We start from the raw sequence: 6570 nt of genomic DNA, 5'->3' as shown, positions 1-6570 counted from the left end.
TTGGTGTAAAGTTTTATAGTTTTGAAAGTTATGCAGAAAAGTTTTCCTGGTATGCTAACTGGTTTGCTACTGATTTTAGTATGCTAACTGGTTTGCTATTTTCTCAAGTACGCTAACTGTTTCAACTCTGCACAACATCGCAGAAAACGACAAAATAACGGCTATTTTCTTGAAATTCGTATCTGTAACGTTCAAATGAGTTCTGCAACGGTAAAAAACGTTCCAAAGCTATAAATACACCTTCCTTTGGCCATTTTGCACTTAATGAAAGTCCCTCTACTGTTCAAAATCTTTAAAGCTTTCATTCAAAGTGCTCAAAGTGATTTATTGTTCATCATTGGCTTATTTACTCAACTCTTCTTTATAGTTCTTTGTTGTAATTGAGTGAGAGTGAGTTTTTCAACACATTATTATCATTTGTGAGAGGTCATTCAAGCACCTATTGAAGCTTGGTTGTGATAAGTGTTTGGGATAACACTTGGTAGAAGTGTGAAGCTACTTGTAAAAGCTTTGTTGAGAAGATTTGTAAAGGGCTTTGTCTCTTGCCTTGAAAAGAGAAGAATAGTGGAGTGAAGACTCAAAGTGTGATCTTTGAGAGAGTGGATGTAGGCTAGTTAAAGCCGAACCACTATAAAAATTCCAGTGTTCATTTTCTCAACCCTTGCTCTTTACATTTTTGCAATTTAGCTTTATGAATGATATGCTTTTGCTGATATGAAAATTGATATCATATGCTGTTGATCTTGCTGCTATCTGAGAAAAATAGTTTACTGCAAAACCTGCTGATATCTGATATATTCTGTTGGTTATCTGCAGTCGTCGGATAGGATATCCGTATCTTGCTCTAGTTCTTTGTGATAAAAACGTATTCAGTTTACTGATATATTTACTGAATGCTTATATAGTCTGTTATATCAGTATACTGATTACATATAAGTTAACCTTGAGTCAACTTGTTAATTGAGTTATATTGTTCATATTTAGCATTAGTTAATTAAGTTGAACTTAGCTGCAATTTTCAAAGGTTTTGAGCAAGAACCGAAAATTGTTTTTAAAGTCCAATTCACTCCCCTCTTGGACATATTTTGGGACATCATTAGCCACTAAACCATTTACATATTTACAACATCTCATGCTTAACAATTATTCTTAAGAAAATCTCTTAAATTAATTGCATCATATGCAACTATTTAAAATTTCTTAAAATAATTGCCCCAATGGAGGGCTCATGTTATAATTATTTTAATTATAGCATTTCCAACTTAATCTTTTGTTTGGAAGATTTTGTGGTTGTCCTAATTACTATTAAGGTCTTACTTTGCACATTATCCAATTAGCATCTATATATCATATACTTGAATACATTCCCATACATCTCATGCATTCATGGATAATAATAAATATGGTATAATCATGGATTTTCTAAGGGATTCAATTCTGAGCTACCAAGAATTGAATTAGGGCATTCCTAGGTGCATTTCATTCATTCATTTTACAAGAGTTGCTGAAGGAGTACATAATCAACACCTGATCTTTAATTCCTCTCACTGGTCCCATCAATGCTCTTGATCTCCTTGATCTTCTTGCAATCCAATTACATAGTAATCCTTGGCATACCAAGGCGAATTTACAAGAACTAAATAAATGAAATTACAACTCAAAAATTATTACAACTCAAAAATTATTACAACTTTAATAATACATGCCCACAAATAAATTAATTAATTTACAACCGAAAGAAACATAAAAGAAATAAATCCAATCACATTGATCTTTTGTAGTCCATGATCATCCATCATGCATATCACTATTTAACAATTAAATATAACATACATACTTAAACTAAATTGAATATCTCATATTCAACTTAAAAATCCAGATTTGAATATGATTCAAACAAATTTAAAAATTCAGATTTGAATCACATTCAAACAACTTTAAAAATTCAGATTTGAATCACATTCAAACAACTTTAAAAATTTAGATTTGAATCACATTCAAACAATTTTTAAAATTCAGATTTGAATCACATTCAAACAACTTTAAAAATTCAGATTTGAATCACATTCAAACAATTTTTAAAATTCAGATTTGAATTACATTCAAACAACTTTAAAAATTCATATTTAAATCACATTCAAACAATTTTTAAAATTCAGATTTGAATCAAAATTTAATTGTGTGAATAAAACTCTAATTAAACAATTTAATTAGACATAAAATGGACATAATTATGAGCATTAGATCATACAACAATTGCACAAATATTGCCCAAAACCATGCACACCATAAGGGATGAACAAACCTAGCGCACACATGGTGTCCCATCCAAGCCGCCACCTTTTCATTGCAACCAGCAATGGATCTTTCATCTCATGATCATACCACATAATTAAATCATATAATCAACAATCTAAATGGCAAATATAGTGGCTCTGATACCAATTGAAAGAGCGGAAGCATGAAAAACACAAGTTTATATCATTAAAATAAAAAATTTTTCACCTAGGGTTACATACATCATGCAAGATTCATTTTTATCTATTTGATTTCAATGATAAACAGCATATTAAAACTCTTTTAATATGTTTTTGGATCTACATCTATCATTTAAGATTTTAGAATTAATCATATTAATTATAAGAACCTTATATTAGATCAAGAACAAGTACACTAACCTCTTGATGCACTGCAGTGTATTTAACACCTTTAGGATGCGCCTTAGGACACCAGATGTTGTCCCTCTAGGTTGTCCACACCAAGATCTCCTATGGCAGCCCTTGAACAGCTTCTAAAGCTTTTTCAATGAATTAGAAAATCAAAAATTTCCTTTTGAGATATTACAGATGTAAACAGGACACTAGAAACAATTTCTAGTATTTTTAATTCAAGAGATTATTTGCTAATCTCTTTGAATTGATGAGAGATGAAGAAGAAGAGAGGGGAGATGTTCTTTGGGTGGTGGCACCAAAGAAGAATAGCAGCCCACACATTTTACTATTTCATAACAATACTTATATAGCTAGGTCATCACTTAAACCCATGCCACATGTCACCTTCTGATTGGCTCTAGGTTTAGTTGACCCAATCACATTGTGCCAAGTGTCAAACCTATATTTAATCTTGACTTTAATCATCTTACATGATTAAAAGATATATGGCAAGCTTATGTGTAGTGCCATGTGTCACCATCTCATGGTGCCACATGTCACCCTGTGAAATGACCAAAATACCCCTGTGTCTTAATTTTGAGTTCTCAACCCAAAATAATTATTTCTCTTCTTCTAATCAATTTATATCAAATATAAATTAATTAATTAATCTCTATTAATTAATTTCTCATTAATTAAATTCATATTTAAACACTTTAAATATAAATTTAACTTATATTATACATCTAATAACCTAGATTTGGTTTTAAGTCATGCTAGGGACTTTGCAATCTAATTGCAAACCAAACCTATTTAATTAATCAATTAAACTCTTTAATTAATTAATTAAGTCATATTTTATTTGATGATTACTTGTGTATGTGTGTGACTTACTAGGCTCATCACTAATTAGCAATGAGACATGATATCAACTCTTAATATCATCAGAACTCTTTCTTACCATAAATGATTTCTCTAAATCATTTTATGCACCTTATAGACCATGGTTAACACCTAGCATAGCATGCCATGGCCACTCAATTAGTAATAAGGTTTACCTTAAATGAACCTATAATCATATATTACCATGCACTAGAATCTCTCTGTTATAAAATTCCAATTCGAGCTGGAGTCATGGTTTATGTCAAACCCCATTTGCTATGAATATTATGTTCTCTTTTAATTCCAATTCTTGATTAAAAATATTTTTGTCATCAAAAACTCTTTTCTGATTAAATCTATCTGTCTTGGCCAGGAACTTGAAACATCAAGAACAATTAAATGAACATAGGATTTTATCCCTATTTACTTAGAGGAACAGATTCCATCTTGATCAACACCTACCTCCATATATAACTAGTAGGAGCCAACACATGCTCATATACCCATACACAGTACAAGTATGAAAGCAGTATCAAACTCAAACCACCTATATATAAGATAACTGTGCTATCTCAGGTCTAAAGATTATAAGCACTAATATGATTTATGACAATATATTGATGAGAGTAAACTCTATGTGCTTGTCATAAATGTCAATGGTTCGGCCTACTTATCATGTATAAGTGCCTATCATGTTTGTTATATGGCATGAGACTCACCATTTCATCTTATTTACATCTCATATAAATAACTTGGGAATAAATATGATTACAATCTTTCTGGATAAGTCATGTCCTTATTGTGAAGTATCCTCGATTGTGAACCTATTTATGATACTTTGTGCTAGAAATACTGTCACTCATATTCTTAACAACTTAAGAATATAATTTATAAAAAAATATCAATGGACCTTTTCTATTACACATAAATATATTATGTAAATGAAAAAGTAAAAATGCCTTTTATTAATAAAACATGTACAAGATACATACTAAATGATATGCTCTAGGGCATACTACTAACACTGTGATCCAGAGATAGACAGAACTTTGAGAGCCATCAGAAGGGAAAGGAAACATCAAGAGCACGACCAAGAAGATCCTGAAATTCCAACCATGGCCTATAATAATGATAGAGCAAGACTCTTGAGAGACTACGAAGCTCTATCTATCCAAGGATTTTAGCCCAGTGTCACCAGACCCACAGTGGAAGCCAACAACTTTGAGTTAAAACCAGCGTGGCTTCAAATGATTCAGCAAACCCAGCTCAGAGGTTCAGCAACAGAAGATCCACACTATCACCTCCAGTGCTTCCTTGCCCTATGTGACACATTCAAGATGAATGGAGTTTTTGATCAAGCCATAAGACTCAGAGCATTCCCATTCTCCCTTCGAGACAGAGCAAGGAAGTGGTTACTCTCTCAACCAGCTGAAACATTCACCACATGGAAAAACCTCTCACAAGCTTTTCTAGTAAGATACTTCCCACCTGCAAAGACTGCAAGACTGAGACTTGAGCTCAACACCTTTAGACAAAAGGAAGGTGAATCACTCTATGACGCATGGGAAATATATAAAGACTTGCAGAGGGAATTTCTACACCACGGCATAGAGGATTCGCTAGTAGTGCAAAACTTCTATAATGGGTTACTACCCTCTATAAGGAGCACAGTTGATTCAGCTGCAGAAGGTGACCTAATGGAGAAAATAGTGACACAAGCACTTGAACTTTTAGAGAGGGTTGCATACCATAATTATGAGTGGTCCAATGAAAGAGGAAATGCAAGAAGAACAGCAGGGGTCCTGGAAGTAAACGTCCTAAGCATGATAAGTGCCCAATTTGATCAGCTCATAAGGAGGCTTGATAAAATGCAAGCCAATGCAATAGGGATGAATAGTTAACATGAGGACAGCTATGGAGGAGGATATTCAGAATATAACAGTTTTAATGAACCCTCTATAGAATAGATGAACTATGTGAATAATGGAGGAAACTTCAACCAGAGGCAGCCCAACAATCCATATTCAAACACTTATAACCCTGTATGGAGGAACCACCCAAATTTCTCATGGTCCAATCAGCAGCACCAGCCAATAAACAAGCAATAGGGGTACAAACCACCAGCACCTCCTCAATTTTAGAACAGAGGCCAAAACTTTGCACAGCCACCACCGCCACTTCAACCTCAGTAACCTGAATCGAAGATAACCATGGAATCCATGATGGAAGGTCTCCTAGTAGCTCAACAACAACAGAATGAATTGATTAAACAACTGACTTCCAAAATGGACCAACTTGCTACCCATAATAAGATGCTAGAAAATCAAATTACTCAGCAAGCAAGTTCTTCAAGTAAGGCTACTGGTAAACTGCCTAAGCAACCAGAGATGAACCCAAGGGAGCATTGTAAGGCAGTTACATTGAGGAGTGGGAGAAGTCTAGTACAATCAGAGAAAGAACCAACAGAGGAGACCTCAGAATCTGAAAGCCAAGCAGAGAAAAGGGAGGAAGAAGCCAAGAAAGATCAAAAAGAGGAAGCAGTGAAGAAAAAGAAGTTACCAGAGCCATACTAGCTTCCCCTACCTTTTCCCCCAGAGATTTCAAAAAGCCAAATTGGATAAGCAGTTTGGGAATTTTTAGAAGTTTTACAGAAACTTTATATCAACATTCCCTTCACAGAAGCACTCTCTCAGATGCCATCCTATGCCAAATTTCTTAAGAAAATTTTGTCAAAGAAAAGAAAACTGGAAGACTATGAGACAGTTGCTCTAACAATGGAATGCAGTGCCATATTGCAAAACAAGCTACATCCAAAGTTGAAAGATCCAGGAAGCTTCTCCATACCCTGACTCATTGGCAACAAGAAAATAGACAAAGCCCTTTGTGATCTTGGGGCAGGTGTGACTTTAATGCCTCTATCAATATGCAAAAAGCTAGAGATCGGAGAACTGAAGCCCACGACAATTTCACTGCAATTGGCTGATCGATTAGTTAAATATCCAGTGGGCATACTTGAGAACATCCCCATTAAAGTGGG

Source organism: Hevea brasiliensis, chromosome 4, assembly GCF_030052815.1.
Source record: "Hevea brasiliensis isolate MT/VB/25A 57/8 chromosome 4, ASM3005281v1, whole genome shotgun sequence".
Lineage (NCBI taxonomy): Eukaryota > Viridiplantae > Streptophyta > Magnoliopsida > Malpighiales > Euphorbiaceae > Hevea > Hevea brasiliensis.
This window is presented reverse-complemented; position numbering follows the sequence as displayed.